Source organism: Pan troglodytes, chromosome X, assembly GCF_028858775.2.
Source record: "Pan troglodytes isolate AG18354 chromosome X, NHGRI_mPanTro3-v2.0_pri, whole genome shotgun sequence".
Lineage (NCBI taxonomy): Eukaryota > Metazoa > Chordata > Mammalia > Primates > Hominidae > Pan > Pan troglodytes.
The window spans coordinates 29708009-29726864 of record NC_072421.2 but is presented as its reverse complement, the minus strand read 5'-3'; the positions used below and the strand labels follow the sequence as shown (position 1 = coordinate 29726864).

The 18856-nt window shown below is 36.7% G+C and overlaps 1 protein-coding gene across 2 annotated transcripts in view; it reads right to left on the bottom strand.

Annotated features, from left to right (window-relative positions):
* IL1RAPL1 (interleukin 1 receptor accessory protein like 1) overlaps positions 1–18856 on the bottom strand; it is a 1365259-nt gene that overhangs the window by 803080 nt on the left and 543323 nt on the right. The window lies entirely within an intron of this gene.

Here is an 18856-nt window from a genome sequence, read left to right as displayed (position 1 = left end):
GCATGGAACAAAGAATTACAGACTGGATAATAAGATTATTTGTGGACTAGGGAAGTTTTCCCATTAACCTTAACATCTTTTACATCCAATCATCCAACTTTCTTCACTCACAAGGCATCGTTAATGGCACTATTGTAAAAACATAAAATGGCTGTGCATAGTCTTTACTGATTTTCAGAAATACCCCCAAAGGATATGAACAAAATTATTTCATTAGCTCATTTCAGACAAGCACAATTATCCGGCTCAGGTTTTTTTTATTATTATGTCCGTATCTCTCAACATTCTCTCTAAAGTTTAAATTTATAATTAGATTACATTTACACTCTTTAAAAATAAGATCAGGCCGGGCATGGTGGCTCATGCCTGTAATCCCAGCACTTTAGGAGGTCAAGGCGGGCAGATCACTTGAAGTCAGGAGTTCAAGACTAGCCTGGTGAACATAGTGAAACCCTGTCTCTACTAAAAATACAAAAAAATAAGCCGGGCATGGTGGTGCGCGCCTGTAATCCCAGCTCCTCAGGAGGCTGAGGCAGGAGAATTCCTTGAACATGGGAGGCGGAGGTTGAAGTGAGCTGAGATTGAACCATTGCACTCCAGCCTGGGCAACAGAGCAAGACTCCATCTCAAAAAAAAAAAAAAGAAGATCAACATGCCTTACTCCTCTGGCCAGTCTCATCAATTAGTTGTAATTGTAATCATTAAAATTTATATTAAGGAAAGGAGATTATTTATTCAGATCTTTTTTTTTTTTTTTTTTTTTGAGACTGAGTTTCATTCTTGTCGCCCAGGCTGGAATGCAATGGTGTGATCTCGGCTCACTGCAACCTCTGTCTCTCAGGTTCAAGCGATTCTCCTGCCTCAGCCTCCCAAGTAGCTGGGATTACAGGCACCCACCATCACACCCAGCTAATTATTGTATTTTTAGTAGAGTTGGGGCTTCACCATGTCGGCCAGGTTGGTCTCGAACTCCTGACCTCAGGTGATCCACCTGCCTCGGCCTCCCAAAGTGCTGGGATTACAAGTGTGCGCCACCGCACCCAGCCAAGATCTTTATTTTCCTACCTTTAAGGATAACAGTAGCTTGACATAATTACAATAAGTTCAATATATTATTTTTTGCTATTTTTTATTTGTTCTCATCCCCATTGCCACTGCCCTCCTTTAGTCTTTTGTAAATTGCTCTTAAGGTATAGCCTTTGCTGCCTCTCTGGTCTCCTGGAAACCCATCTTGCCTCACTCCAATTTTCCCTTGATATCGCCATTAACTTTGTGAACCATAGAACCAATTGTGTGGTTTATTTGATCACTTAAGACTGACTACACAATGAAGGTTAAGTGCCCTAATATGGCATTAAAAATTGGCCACAATTGGATTAATTCCAGGCTTATTTCCTGATATTTATACTCAAGAGCTCCAAGCATGACTCAATAGTTCAACCACTGTTGTATCGACATATCGTAGTTCCCTCTTATCTGAGGGGAATACATTCCAAGATCCCCAGTGAATGCCTGAACCTGTGGTTAGCACCAAACCTGATCTATAATACATTTTCTCCTATACATACATACCTGTGATAAGGCTTAATTTGTAAATTAGGCACAGTAAGATATTAACAACAAATAATAAAATAGAACAATTATAACAATATGCCATCATCACTACTCTTGTGCTGTGGAGCAATTACTAAGTAAAATAAGGATTACTGTCATGCGATACCATGACAGTTGATCTGATAACCTAGCCTGCTACTAAGTGACTAAATGGGTGGGTAGCATATACAACATGGATCTGCTGGACAAAGGGATGATTCATGTCCTGGACAGGACAGAGGGAGACTGCACGAGATTTCATCACACTACTCAGAATCGTGCACCGTTTGGTTCTGGAATTTTCTATTTAATATTTTTGAACTGTGGCTGACCACAGGTAACTGAAACCATAGAAAGCAAAACTATGGATAAGGGGGAACTACTGTATCTTTGTTCCCCCTAAACCCTAAATTAGAATCAGATTCTCCTCAACACTTTGTTTGTATGGATCTTGTAAATTCTGGAACACTGTGTCCCAGATTCAAATAATCTCTTTTCTTATCATCTCAAAAAGTGTGATTGTCCATGACTTTCATTTTGTTACATAATTTTAGAAGCTTAATAAATGTCATCATAAAATAATAAAAATAAATAAATTGTCTCCATGTTTCTGTCTCATACAGCACCTTGTAGCCTTGCATAGCAGGCACTCAGTTTGCAGATATTAATATACTCCATGGGAGGTTTAAATAACCTCAAATAAAAATAATATTTTATTTTTTCTGATTCCAGAGATTGGAGTTCTTCTTTGTTCCCCAAGTTAAAAATATTTCTTTGACATTTTGGCCAGGCGCGGTGGCTCACCTGTAATCCCAGCACTTTGGGAGGTCGAGGCAGGCCGATCACTTGACGTCAGGAGACCAGCCTGGCCAACATGGTGAAACCCTGTCTCTACTAAAAATACAAAAATTAGTCAGGTGTGGTGGCACACATCTGTAATCCCAGCTACTTGGGAGGCTGAGGCACAAGAATTGCTTGAACCCGGGAGGTGGAGGTTGCAGTGAGCCAAGATAGTGCCACTGCACTCCAGCCTGGGCAACAGAGCAAGAGCAAGACTGCGTCTCCAAAAAAAAAAAAAAAAAAAATTCTTTAACATCTTGAAATAATTTTAGATTTACAGAAAACATGCAAGAATAGAAAATAATTACTGCACATCGTTCACGTAAGTTGCCATAATGTTAACATTTTCCAAACCCTAGAACAATTATTAAAATGAGGAAATTGGAAATTAACATCAATACAATATAATGAACTGATCTATAGTACTTATTCAAATTTCAAAACCAGTTTGTCCACTAGGGTTCTTTTCTGATTCAAGGTCCAGTTGTTCCCACATTGCATTAGTTGCCACGTCTTCTTAGTCTCCTCCAAACTGTGACAGTTCTACAGTCTTTCTCTTTCCTGACCTAGAAACTTTTCAGAGTACTGGTCAGCCATTTTGTAGCATGTAACTCAATTTGGGTTTGTCTAATGCATTCTCCTTATTAGAGTCAGGTTGTAACTTGAGGCAAGACTATCAGAGAAATGATCTTCTGTCCTTCTAAGTGCATCATAAGAGTCTATTTTTAGTAATTTTTATCTTAATAAAAGTTATTTTTAAATAATAAGATTGAACAAGGTTTGTAGATAAATTAATTCCCTTAGCAATTTTGACTAGTTTCATGCTATTCATCCATACTCTGTCAGAGAAAAATGGAATAAATATAAAAATCAAAGGCTATCTATTTTAAGGTTTCTGTTCTGACTGAAAAAGAAGTCACACAAGAGTAAGAAAAAAATGACATATTTTAAATACAAAACTAAAGAAAATATTGTTTGCAAATATTACTACAATATTCTCCCTTCACTGTTTGTCTTGTGAAATATTAGCATATCACCCAATGGTTTTGTGAATTTACTAGCTATTGATAGTCTGCTGTCTTTCAGCATGCATATTTGATATTGACAATATGCTGCAAACAAAGAAATTGGTCCTTTTTTGACAATAGAGGTGTACTGTTTGCAACTTAGAGAAGAGTTCACTGCTAAAGAACTATGGAACATTTACAAAAAGAACCCTAGAGTAATAAATACATAAACTATGATTAATTATACCACACTTTTCCTGAATATTACATTTCTCACCCAGAAGATAAAATGCCCCAATTTTGCTCATTAATAAAGCATTATGTAGAAATTTTTGGCTACTTACATTTTTCCCCTTTGAAATTTTATTTCTCATTTACATAAAGAATATATGTAAGAGTGGAGATGAATTCTATGGAAAATAATGATAGAGCTATGTATTAAGGGTAAGAATAAAAGTAATAGAGTGTAAAAATATTTTTCAAAACACCATCAATGGTTCATACTGTTTTATTTTCCCCAATAATTCAAATAAAGAAATGTAGCATCTCATCAATTGATTCTACCCTTAGGACTCATGTTTGTAAGTTTTATTGAGATGGCTTTGCAAATAGCCTGTGATTGCTTCTGTTAAGAAAATGCTTTATGAGCTTAGGCTGCGGTAACATTCACAATCAATACTGCAAGAAAACAGATATGGAAACTTTTCATTCACATATATATATATAATCTCATAATAGTTTTGTTTTACAAACTGAATATAAACACCATTAATCCACTCAGGTACTACAAGCTTTATAAATAGTCTTTCAATATGTGTCTATGCCTTTATATTCTCATCTGTACAATGAGAATAATAATTGAATTTATGTCAAAAATTCATTGTGAGAGTACAATGAGGTTTCTAAAGTACTTGATATATAGTAAATGCATAAGACAGATAGCTATTATTACTATTAATATCTTTATTATTATCCTCATCTGCTATGGTCTGACTGTGTCCTCTCAAAACCCATATGTTGAAACCTAATCACCAATGTAATAGTATTAAGAGATGGGGTGTTTAGCAGGTAATTAGGTCATAAAGGCTACACCTTCATCAATGGAATTAGCACCCTTATAAAAGAGGCTGATGAAGCCCTTCCACCACGTGAGGACTCAGCAAGATGGTGCCCTCTGTGAAGCAGAGAACGAGCCCTCACCACACACTGAACCTGCTGGTGACTTGATCTTGGACTTCTCAGCCTCCAGGACTGTGAGCAATAAATTTCCTTTCTTCATAAGCTATCCAATTTAGAGTATTTTGCTATAATAGTCTGAATGGACTGAGATAATTTAACAGATTCTTACACAGAAACTATCCTAAAGTTTCTAGATATCAGTGGTTGACAGTTTCATTCACAGTTTCCGCTATTAGCACCTCTTTTAATCCTCAAGAAAGCACTCATCAGTGGATGCATCTATATTGGTTTTATATATTTTGCTATATTCCTCACTGAATCCAGAGAATTTTAAATGTAGAGTACAGGTATTTATTCATTTTTGCTTCTTCCTGGTATCATCTGTATCATAGATGTTTGATAAAATTTTAATAAGTGAAAATGATGCTAACCATTTCATATAGTTTGGGTATTTGTCCCCTTCAAATCTCATCTTGAAAATTGATCTCCAATATTGGAGGTGTGGCCTAGTGAGAGGTGTTTGTGTCATGGGAGTGGATTCCTCATAAATGGCTTGGAGAATGCTCCCAGGATGGAGTGAATCCTAGTCCTAGTTCCTGTGAGATCTGGTTGTTTAAAAAAGTCTGGCACCTCCCTCCCATCTCTCTTTCCTTCTCTCTCACCATATTATGTTTGCTCCCTTTCACCTTCTACCATGAGTGGATGCTTCCTGAGGCCCTAACCAGGAGCAGATGCTGACTCCATGCTTCTTGTACAACCTGCAGAACCGTGAGCGAAATAAACCTCTTTTCTTTATAAATTATCCACTGTCAGGGATTCCTTTATAGCAACACAAAATTGACTAAGACACTAAATGATTCTTTAAGTTTCAACCTTAATATTATTCTTTTACATACATTAATATAAATTTTATGTTACTATATGACATCTTATTCCAGAATGGATTTTGTTGGTAGGGTAAATTATATTATTTTTTCAAATTATACTCAAATACAATTTTAAAAATCTATTGCATGCTTCTGCCATTGTTCTTTTCCCTATGCCTTGCCCCAGATAGCAGTTATTTATTTATTCTGGACTCAAGAATGAAGAAGATACATAGAACCATAGAGAGCTGCCACATGTAAAATGAGAGAGAAGTAAATCAATGCTGTTAAAAGGCACCGATATTTGGGGATTGTATATTATTGTATCTTTACTAAGCAAAAGCTGACTAAAACAAATGGTTTATAAAAATCTATTCAATAACCTAAGGCTAAGAATATACAAATTAAGGTAAAGGTAGGCTAAAGATAAAATTGTATGATAAAGTCAGAAGAAAAAAAGAGTGCTCAGAATTATATATTATTGAGTTCTATTCAATAATTATAATATTATACTTTAACATAGCTGCTCTATTTTTTTTTACCATTTTCTATTATTTTTCTCATTAGAAACTCTAAAGATTATTCTTCTTGCCTTACCTTCCAAACTGCCATTCTTCCCTCCTGACTATCATCATGCTCCATAAATTTTTTTTCTAAAGGTGAAAATTATTTGAAGAACTTCTCATGTGAAACCAAGTTTTTGGGACACATTTGTTTTCCTCTCACTACACAGACTACAAGTAGAATGGAGAAATGAGTGACCATGGAAATCCAGTGCCACTGGCTGACCTTCTGTAGCTGGTTGCAAGAGATGGGCAACCAGGTTCACCTGGAAAATACAGAGCACTTTTCCCACAGTTTCTTTACACTGTCATGAGACTGGATCCAATGCCGTGTTGGAAAATGATTCTCTTTACTTTCATATTGTGTTTAAACAGCACCTCTATGCTTCCTGAAATACTTCTACTTGTTATTATTCAATATATCCTTCATAATTCAAACACAAATTATAACATTAAAGATTAAAGGATGATATTTTGACATTTCTTTATTCTGCCATACTCCTGTTAATGTCTTTCATTGTTTGTTTTCTTTCTTTTTTTTTTTTTAGATGGAGTCTCACTCTGTCACCCAGCCTGGAGTGCAGTGGCGGGATCTCAGCTCACTGCAAGCTCCGCCTCCCGGGTTCAAGCGATTCTCCTGCCACAGCCTCCCGAGTAATTGGGATTACAGGCACGCATTACCAAGTCCTGCTAATTTTTTTTTTTTAATTTTTAGTAGAGATGGGGTTTCACCATGTTGGCCAGCCTGGTCTCGAACTCCCGACCTCAAGTAATCCACCCACCTCGGCCTCCCAAAGTGCCGGGATTACCGGCATGAGCCACCATGCCCGGCCTACTAATGTTTTTAAATATTAATCTGGTATTATTGAGTTACTGTATGAAATATATATAAGTTATACCTAGCTGTCAACTGTCAGTTCTTTTATCTACATATTTACAGTTGATGCTAAAATGCAAATTAGCAAGTGGAGAGTTATTTGTGGACCAGCAAGATTTGATCACTGACATTTTTTTGTAGTGAAATAACTAGTGTCATTCTGATATCATGCAGTAAAGGGTGATAAGTTATTTTAATATAAAATTAAAGATTATTTTTAAAGTGCTGAATCAGCGTTGGAAGAAATGGAGTCTGATTCAGTGTATGTTTTAATATAGTAATCTCAGGGAAATCTGATAGCTTGTAGATGTGGCTTTCTATACGTGTTTGAAAATTTAATGAAATAAGGCATGGAAGCACATGAAGTAAAATAGGTATTTAAATTTTAAGGAAGAGTTATATGTACAAATTAAAATTGCTTCAGTGATTTTTATTTAGAAAAGCTAAAATAAATAACACTTTATAGTTGCTTTATAGTGTTCTTGCTAAAAGTCAACAAAAATATTAGGGTAACCTATTCAATATATTAAGTTTGTCAAATCTGGCACATTTAATTTCAAATGGGAAAGTGACTTATAAAAGGTCACATATTACATCAACTTTATCATCTTATATTTTAACTTTTAGCTTTGGCAAGCCAATAGCTGTTGCTTTCTAACCACATGTGCACCATTTAAGAAGCCACAGACAAGAAAATATATTTTTCAAATAACTTAAGATTTTAGATAGGTCAACTAACAAAAAGGTTAAATATTCATCAAGTGAAATAGACGTTTAAAGGTAAAATATCCTCATTTTAAAGTAGAGGTTTAGGTTTTATTCCTATTTTCAGGTATCTGTCTACCTATTCAGGACAACTTGAAGAAAGACAAAAATCTCAAGCATATTTTAGAACAATTTCAACTTAATTCAGCTATTGTACCACCTGATAAATGTGGTTCATACACTAAGGAAAAAAGTCTCTATGAAGTGCTTTTGTAATTTTTACCCAAATAATAGTGGATGTTATTTCCGTTACTTAAATTTCACCACAAAAAAATTATCCCTTACATATATATACCTTGTGTGGAATATGTATAAAACAAATCATCATTTCAATATCTGTGAAGAGGAGAAAATTATTTCATACGTTTTGGCAAAAATACTCTCCCACTGTGTGTGTGTGTGTGTGTGTGTGTGTGTGTGTGTGTGTGTGCGCGCAAGTGTGTGTGTGTAATTTTTTAAACAAACTGAAACAATCTTAGTCTTTAAATATCCTGAGGCCAAGGTAAGCAGTAGCTGAGGCCAAGGTAGCTGAGGCCAAGGTAAGCAGTAAGCCGTCTAAAATAGGCTAATGGATTTTATGACTGTGTGTAGTTGGCAATGTGAGTGCATCACCAACTTTAGATTCAACTAATCACCAGCTTCTTTCACATAGCCTAGTACCTAAGTAGGTTCCTGCCTTCATAACAGTAGAGACACTTACAGAGTCAGTTCTCACACAAAAGACAGGCTCTTATGTGAAAGTACATGTCAGCTATGTAATATTAGGCCAATGCCCCAACCCTATCACTGCCTCAGTTTTCTCATAATAACACTTCTCTCTGCCTATAGTTCCAAACTATATTGAACATTTGCTATTATATCCCAGGCATTGTACTAAGCATCATCCATACATTATCCATACTGAATAATCAAAGCAAATTCATAAGGTTGTTACTAGTAAAAGTCTCATCTGGCAGGCAGAGAAACTAGGCTCAGTAACTTATTCAAGATCACACAGTGAGGCTGGGTGCAGTGGGTCACACCTGTTATCTCAACACTTTGGGAGGCTAAGGTGGGAGGATCGCTTGAGGCCAGGAGTTGAAAGTTGCAATGAGTTACAATCACACTACTACACTCCAGAATGGGCAACAGAGCAAGACCTTGTCTCTATGAAGTAATAATAATAAAAAAGATCACACAGTGAGTACCCTAAATAGTGAGTCCTATTTAGACATTAGAATAAAGAGTTCAAATGCAGCCGGGAGTGTTAGCTCATGCCTATAATCCCAGCCCTTTGGGAGGCTGAGGCAGGCTGATCACCTGAGGTCAGGAGATCAAGACCAGCCTGACCAACACGAAGAAACCCCGTCTCTACTAAAAATACAAAATTAGCCAGGCATGGTGGTGCATGCCTATAATCCCAGCTACTGGGGAGGCTGAGGCAGGAGAATCACTTGAACCTGGGAGGCGGAGGTTGTGGTGAGCCAAGATTGTGCCATTGTACTCCAGCCTAGGCAACAAGAGCAAAACTCTGTCTCAAAAAAAAAAAAAGAGTTCAAATGCTTAACTACCAAGCTATATGACTATGCAGTGACATTACGTAGATAATTTAAAGATGTATACAAATGTAAGACTTAATGGCTGAGCACAGTGGCTCATGTCTGTAATGCCAGCACTTTGGAAGGCCAAGGCAGGCAGATCACTTGAGGTAAGGAGTTTGAGACCAGCCTGGCCAACATGGCGAAACCCCATCTCTACTAAAAATACAAAAATTAGCCAGGCGTGGTGGCGTGTGTGCCTGTAGTCCCAGTTACTTGGGAGGCTGAGGCAGGAGGATCGCTTGAGCATGGGAGATGGAAGTTGTAGTGAGCCAAGAGCACACCACTGCACTCCAGCCTGGGTGACGGGAGTGAAACCCTGTCTCAAAATAAATAAATAAATAAATTCTCTACTAAGAACCACATTACACAGTAAACGGAATGTTCTGCAAATGTGTTTCTCAATTTGCTGCTGCAGGATATTTAAAAGTTACAAAGAGGCATGCTACTATCATGAGGCTAACATAGTGTTTACAGGGAAAGGAAATTGTATGTAAAAGTCTGGGGTCCAGGGTTCTAATCTAGCTATTTCATTAATTAGATTCCTGACACTGTGAAATTTATTGTATAATTCATCTACAACTTTATTAAAGATTTCAGAATAAGCATGAATTGATACACTGGTATGCCCTCTAAGATTAGCTTAGGAGAGAACCAGTAATGAACTGGCATTAATACAAAACAAAAAATTAAGTTATAGTAGTCACATCAAAATAAGTCAAACCTGTATGGAGGTTCTACTTATTTACAGGCAATACAGAATACAGAGATTATGTTAAACTACATCTCGGAAATACAATCAGTAAAAATATCAGATTATAAGATAAACTTTACAGGATAATTTTGATTATTCAATAAATAAATTGTGGGGGTTGGCAGGGCAAACGATAGAGGGAGAGCCCATAGATTAAAAGAGACTTAAAATATGAATCAACCAGTCAAAGCACATGGACATTATTGGATCTTAACTTTAATGAGATCATTATTTAGATATTTGATGATAATAAATGATTGCTGTTATTTTAGGTGTGATAATAATGCTATGTGTTTGTTAGAAAAAGAAGTCATTGCTCTATATCTTTGGTCACATGAATATGTAAAATAATATGATATCTGATATTTGTTTCAAAATAATACAACATTTAGAAAAAGTAAATGGGAGAGGATGGAGCACTATTGGCCATGGGTTGTTGGTGGCTGGGACTGTGTGATAGGTATATGTTAGTCCAGTATATCATTCTTTATGTATTTGAATATGTTTGACATTCTCTATAACAATATAAAAAGTAGGTAATAGACCCAAGGAATTAGAAGAACATTACCAAAGGAGCCTGAAAGAGGAGGCTCATTTGGGAAAAATGGAATCAGAATAGGACTCACTGACATATTAATACCACTTTTTGAGTCCTGAGGGATTTATGCTAGACACTAGAGAGGCACACACAAGAACAGAAACTGAGTGCAGGAATAACAGCAAACTGGTAAGACAAGAATAGCCAACCACAGACCTGCTGAGAGAAGAGATAACAGTGAACTCTGGAGGAAGCTAAGGTGGGTGGAAAAAGAAGCAGGGTAATGATCCCATTTAACCATGATGCTATTCATTAGTAACTGGAAGAAACAAATGCCATGAGCACAAATTTTCTATTTGTTAAATGTTAAAAATAAAGCATGGCACACATTAGATTGGGTAAAATCCTGAACACTGACAACTCCAAATGCTGGCAGACAGGATATAGACCAACAGGGACCCTTATTCATTGCTGGTGTGAAACAAATATGGTACAGTCACTTCGGAAGAGAGTTTTATAGTTTCTAACAAAACTAAATATATTCTTCCCATAAGATCCAGCTGTCACACTCCAAAGTATTTATTTAAATGAGTTGAAAACACAGCCACAAAAAAACCTGCACACAAATATTTATAGCAGCTTTATTTATATTTTCCAAAAGGTGGAAACGACCAAAAGTTGAAGCCATTTTTCAATAGGTTAATGAATAAATAAACTGTGGTAAGTCCTTACCATGGAATATTATTCAGTAGTAAAAAGAAATGAGCTATTAAGTCACAAAAATACATGAAGGAAATTGAAATGCATATCACTAAGTGAAATAAGCCAATCTGAAAAGGCTACATACTTTATGATTCCAACTATATGACATTCTTGAGAGGCAAAACTATGGAGACAGTAAAAAGATCACTGGTTGCCAAGGGTTAGGGGTTGGGAGAAGGAGGGATAAACAAGTGGAGTACAGGAAATTTTTAAGGCAATAAAACTATTCTGTATGATACTGTAATGGTGACACATGACATCATGTACTTGTCAAAATGCATAGAATTGTACAACACAAAAAGTGAACCCTAGCATAAACTATGGATTTAGTTAACAATAATATGTCAATATACTGTATTACAACTGTCCATCAATTGTAACAAATTTACCACACAAATGCAAGATGCTATTAATAGGGAAAACTGTGGGATGGAGAATGAAGGTGTGTATAGGAACTCTCTGTACTTTTGGTGCAATTTTTGTATAAACTCAGAACAGCTCTAAAATAAACTCTATTAATCCAAAAAAAACCTAAAGCATATTAACTACTCAAATTTGCAATAAAAATTGTTTGCTATCCAGGCTGATAGTTTAAGACCTGAGGGGAAACTCAGTGATTTGTTATTTCACTTCTTTCATGCTCTGAGCCAGTGATCTGGAGCAAGAAAGCAACACTATGTACAAGCTTTCTCTTCAGGGTCCTTGTGTCCCCCAGGGAAACTGAAATTGCAGTTGAGGGTGTGTCACTTTTATACAACCATTTACTGAATAAATAATGATTAGAATCAGAAACATAACTTAAAAGCCTGGAATTCTTTGGATTGTAGGGATTTGAGTGGTTTGGGTAGATAGATACTCCTAGAGACTTCTTATTCAGGGAAGTAGAATATGAGGTTGCTAATACCTGGACTGCCAACTATTAGAAATCTGACCTAGCCAAAAATGTATACTCATTACACTAAGTCCTTTTGAAAAATTATCCTCACAATAGAGGTTATTTTATTACGGCGTGAAAGAAAGAGACAACTGAGGACAACTATGCTAAATCTCCCCCAGACAATGCCCCAGAACAAGTAATATATTTATCTATTTTTATCACCCTATATATCCAACTAAATGAAGAAGCAATTAGTTTATACACATTCAAAAAAATCTAAAAAGCCACCGAGTAAATGCACTCAGCAAAATCATTATAATGGATAATAATAATACCAATAAAAAGGTAGGAAGATACCAAGAAAAAAGATAAAGGTAGAATAACGTCACAGAGCTCCTGATCAAGGGAAGACAAAAGCCTGGCTTAGAGCTTTACAGTATGGTCTGCCAAGTCATTTTCAATGTTCCCAAGATAAAAATAAGCCATTTCTCCAGAAGCACACCACAATCATGCATCACTTAATGACAGGGATACATTCTGAGAAATGCGTCCTTAGGCAATTTCACTGTTGTACAAACATCACAGAGCCTACTTACACAAACCTAGATGGTAGAGCCTACTACACACCTAGGCTATATGGTACAGCCTATTTGTTTCTAGGCTACAAACCTGTACTGCATCTGACTGTACTGAATACTATAGGCAACTGTAACACAATGGTAATTATTTGTGTATCTAAACATAGAAAAGGTAATGTGTTACACTATGACATTATAGAAAATATGATGTCATTAGGCAATAGGAATTTTTCAGCTCTGTTATAATCTTATGAGACCACAGTCAAATATGTGGTCCATCATTGACCAAAATGTCATTATGTGGCATATGACTGTATTAATAAGCACATTGTTTATAATTATAATCTGAAATCTTTGGGACTAAGATGTTTATTAAAGTGGACTTTTTTTGGATTTTGGAAGCTAATTCAGTATGCATTTCAAATATTTTGAAAAAACCCTAGCAGGCTTTAGGGCAGCACCCTAGAGTTAAGCATATTAACATTTCTGCACTTAAACATATAAATATTTACACTACAAGGAATAATATATTTTCTTAAATTTACCCCCAAATGAATTTTGACATCAGACTTACAGAAAGCACTCCATTTTGAGAGATCTGTGATTTGCAGTTCACAGATACTGGGAGGGCTGTTTCTTATAACGTCGCCTTCAAGTAAAGCCACAAAGCAGGAGAGAGTTCAGTAAAAGTAGCCTGGGGCACGGGGATAGCGGGCCAATTGGACAACTCAATGCTGTCTGCATTTCTACCTTGGTCAAATCATATGCCTTTTTGTTTTGATTTGTTTTAGTGTCTAGAGCAGTGGTTCTCAAACTTTAGTGCATATCAGAATTGGCCAGACTCACTGGAGTAAGAATCAGGGTTTTGTATTTTTACCAAGTTCCCTAGGTGATTGACACCTGCCAAATTTGAGAGCCACTGATTTAGAGGAACAGAAAGACTACATATCCTTAAGGCAATGCCATGTAAAACCCTATTCAAGGTTGGAGGGCCAGATTAGTCCCAGAAGTGCTAATTGTGGTGCATTACTGGTTAAATGGATAGGTCAAAACAGCCAACAGGTAGGTTTTCCTTTCCTCTGCAAAAAAATTGAGAACCTTTAAATTAATGAGAACAAGAGCCAAAAACACCCCCCTCTATACTTTAGAGGGGTGGTGATCAGATGCAGTACCCTAAGTTAAGGTAAAGAGAAACAGAAATAATCACAATTCCAAAATATTAGACAAGATCTTTGATTAGTCTGCCTGGGATGGTCAGCTTATTTGTATTGCCAGCGCAAATATATATATATATATATATATATATATATATATATATATATATATACATATACATACACACACACACACAGGCATATAAACTAGAGAGTGAGCACAATCTGATGTCCTCCATGAATTCAAATTCATTCAATAAAATGGAAAACTGCACATGTTTTTCTGTTACTATGACAAATGGCAAGAGCCTAGCATTGAGATTTACTGCAGTGAGTTGGCACTGGGCTACTATATGTAATGTGAAATGCAGTAACACATCATGCAGCAGCTGAATATGCATGTAAAACACGGTTTTCTTCTCCGCAGTGTCTGACATGACCACAGTCCAACACTGCTCTTAATTATCACAGACTCCAATGGTAAGATACATCTGACAAATCAGCCGCAATCCCCAACTATCACCAATGCGGCAAGTTTGACCTAAAAAATCCATATTATGAACGCTTTCAAATTTTCAGAATAAAATGTATTTTAAAACATGGTTAGCCAGGTAAGTAATTTTTAAAACTTGAAGTAAGCAAAGGAGATAAAGGGGAGCAAAGTGGGATAGAGAAAGGAAACTAGTACCCACTGGGTTTCTAGGTTCCAGCTACTATTACTCCTCTCCTGTGATAGGGGAAGGACCAGCTAATCTGGGCCATTTATGATGGCAAATACCAAATTTAACTGTAAATTTTGTATCTTAGTCCAAGAGGATCCATCATAATGCTGAAATAGTCACCGAACTTCACTATTAAGTGGCACAATTTAAAGTAAGGTAATGCTCAATATAGTCATATGAAGAGTAAACTAGTTTGGAGTTTTCAATTGGAGAATGTTTGGCTAAGTGAACAGTGAACATGCTGAGTTGAATAAGAAATTTGTAATACCTCTATTTTGGCTATTTTCTTAGTTAGCTTGTCAATAAGTAAGTTAAAATGTCTTGACTTATTAACAACTCTTTGTCATCGGATCAACATAAATAAGTGGATAAAGAACCAATGTAATCAAGAATTTTTAAGAAGCCAACTACAGATTTACTCTCACAATTATAAATGATACATAAAAAGTTTTTAAACGCCAATACAAAACAGTGAACACTTTCCCCCTCGTGATATGTTAGCATTTGCATACAAAAATCAAAGGAATGTACTGCTGAATTCTGGGTAATTAATACCTTAAACATATTGTTTTTCTCTTATGCTTGTAAACACAACAGCTTGTAGAAAAGGTAGTGTCTTTGTATCATCCCTAGTAAGAATACCAGAGCTAGGGGTGGGTAGTAAATTGCTTCCAAGACTTTTGTGTATCAATTCACTTTACAGCCAAAAATGTAATGATAGTTGGTGAGAAAACGATTGAAAAACCCAAAATCTTCCCTTTCAAATAAATATAGAAAATATGAGCGTTCTTTAGAAAACCACATTCATAGTAAACATTGGCTACGTAAAAATTTTACATTGTTGGCCGGGCGCAGTGGCTCACACCTGTAATCCCAGCACTTTGGGAGGCCGAGGTGGGCGGATCACGAGGTCAGGAGATGGAGACCATCCTGACTAACACAGCAAAACCCCGTCTCTACTAAAAATACAAAAAATTAGCTGGACGTGGTGGCAGGTGCCTGTAGTCCCAGCTACTCGGGAGGCTGAGGCAGGAGAATGGTGTGAACCCAGGAGGCAGAGCTTGCAGTGAGCCGAGATCGCACCACTGCACTCCAGCCTGGGTGACAGAGCGAGACTCCGTCTCAAAAAAAAAAAAAAAAAAAAATTTACATTATTTCTGCATATACAGTTAATTCACATTAATTTAGAAAAGTTAAAAAATACAAAGAGAAGATTAATTTCACAATATAGAGATAAAATTTTGTTATACATATCCTTTTAGTCTTTGTTTTTTAAATTTTCTCACACATAAAAACAAAAAATTGTGAGTTTAAGCATTTATGGTTGCTATCAAATATAATAGATTAGTAAATATTCATAGCTAAAACACTGATGTAAAATGATTCTATGTAGGCCGGCGTGGTGGCTCATGCCTGTAATCCCAGAACTTTGGGAGGCCGAAGCAGGGGGATCACCTGAGGTCGGGAGTTTGAGACCAGCCTGACCAACATGGAGAAACCCTGTCTCTACTAAAAATACAAAATTAGCCAGGCATGGTGGCACATGCCTGTAATCCCAGCTATTTGGCAGGCAGAGGCAGGAGAATTGCTTCAACCCAGGAGGCGGAGGTCGCGGTGAGCCTAGATGGTGCCATTGCACTCCAGCCTGGGCAACAAGAGTGAAACTCCATCTCAAAAAAAAAAAAAAGATTCTACGTAAAATTAAAACTACATTTTCTCAAAATTTTGTAAACTATTTTAAATAGTAAGGCAGAAAATGTCCCTACACGTGGTGGTTTTGAATTGCAAATTAGATGAACACCAAACATATTCAATTGTCTTTATCCAGGACTCAGCACCAAATATAAAACTAAACATTATTGTTCATTTCCTCCATCAGTTTTCTACCAAATAAAAATAAACAATGTGTTTATTAAAATGCATGACATTTTCAATTTTTTCTATCCATCCATCCATCCATCCATCCATTCATTAAGGAACTGTATCTTAATTAACAGTATTCTAAGAACTGAGGAAACAATGGTGAATAACACAATTCCCACCTTTCAGAACTCAGAGGCAAGCCAGGAAATAGAGAAGCAAGTAAGAAATTATAATAAACTGTGGTAAGTGCTAGGAGGCCCCAAGCAGGACAGAGCTGTTAAATCACTCATGAAAGGGGAATCAGCATGGAAGTTTTCTCTGAAAAGATAATATTAATTTTAGTCTTGAAGGACCATGGGTTTTCACTAGTCAAAGAGACAGAAGGTGCTTGGGGAGGAGGCAAGGCGAGCCAAGCAAAGGAAATAGCAGGAATAAAGACCCTAAAGCAAGAGAGAATATGGCACGTTCTTCAATACTCAGGTGTATTGGTAAAACTGTAAAGCTGACTGTGAGGTGTGAATTGAGGAGAAGTGAGGCTGGGAAAGGAGGAGGCTTGCATGGTAGGCCATGGGTTTGGGTCATGCTTAAAGAGCAATGAGGTAATGTATTGGGTCATGCTTTAAGAGCAATGAGGTAATGTATCTTAGGGCATTACATGATGCTCATTTGCCCCTCCTTGGTGATGATATTTTTGATCATCTTGTCCAAGATGTTCTTCAATTTCCTCAATGTATAGTTATTATTTTTCCTATGCAACTAATAAGCAATTTGTGGGGGGATCCTTTAAGACCATAAAAATATGCTCCTCATGAAAATGTGACAATTCTTGATTGAAACAATCTTCATGGGGGTTGACTTAAGAGATCCAATTTGGCCATGTTAATATTTTTTTTTTTTTAGATGGAGTCTCACTCTGTCTCCCAGACCGGAGTGCAGTGGCACAATCTCAGCTCACTGCAACCTCTACCTCCCGGGTTCGAGCAATTCTCTGCCTCAACCTCTTGAGTAGCTGGGATTACAGGCGCCCACCACCATGCCTGGCTAATTTTCTTTTTTTGTACTTTTAGTAGAGATGGGGTTTCACCATCTTAACCAAGCTGGTCTTGAACTCCTGACCTCATGATCCACCTGCCTCGGACTCCCAAAGTGCTGGGATTACAGGCGTGAGCCACGGCGCCCGGCCAGCCATATTAAATTTAAAGAGCCTGGGGGATTTCCATGTGGAGGTGTGCTGTAGGCAGTTGATATATTAGTCTGACACTCAAAAGGAGATTAGGGCTGGTGGTTTATATTTGTGAGTAGCCACACGTGTGGATGAGATTGTCCACAGAGATTGGTGTGCAAAGAGGCAAAGAACAGTACTACTATATTTTTGGGCATAATTAGCATTAAAATGATAGAAGAAGGGCTAGATCAGGAAACAAAGAAGCATTTACAAGAGCAGGGATTCTCAAAGTGCGGTCCCTGGACCAGCAGCATCAGCATCATCTGGGTACTTGATATGTATGCAGATCCTAAGGTTCCACATTATGTCTGCTGAATCAAAAATTCTGAGGCAAGCACCATGCATCGTGTTTTGACATGCCATCCAGGTGATTCTGATGTCTCTAGAGTTTCAGCACCACTGAATTGGGTAATTTTTGTAAAAGCATTTTTCCTGTATCTAGTAAGTATAGATGATGACAATAATAAAGAATAAGAAACAGGAGGAGAACAAAACCAACACCACCACCACCAACAGCAGGTTGTTATAAAACGCTCTGTTTATAAAAAGTGGTACCTACTTATAAAATGAGTCATTTGGATTGTTTATCCATGTATTATACTGTACAGTTCAACAGGCATTTGACTTACATACTAGAGATTAAGTTGATCTTGAGGACCTGCAGATAGTAATTACATATTGCCATGCATGACCAAAGGTACAGCTTAACTATTGTTCTTCATTCTTTGAAGGACTCTTACCCAGAATTACAACTTGCTGGATATTTGTAATGTGCCTATTTCATGTGAGAAATGAATTATTCAAAGTTTCACACTTTATCTGAGGTACTATAAAAATATAAATTTACTACTCAATAGATCCAAGCAATGACTTACTAATTATATTTTCAAAATGCCTCTAATTTAAATTCACAGGTGACTGATGTAGTAAGACAAGAAGCAAGTACAGGAGATAATTTTACCAACAAATGACCCTGTGAAAAATGGTGAAAGTAAAAGTTTATGTCACTTTCACATTTCTAAATTGTTAATTTCGGTTCTGTTCATAGGTGGGCATTCAATGTGTTACTTGCATTCATTAGAAAATAACCAACCACATTAAAAGGTCTTTTAAGGA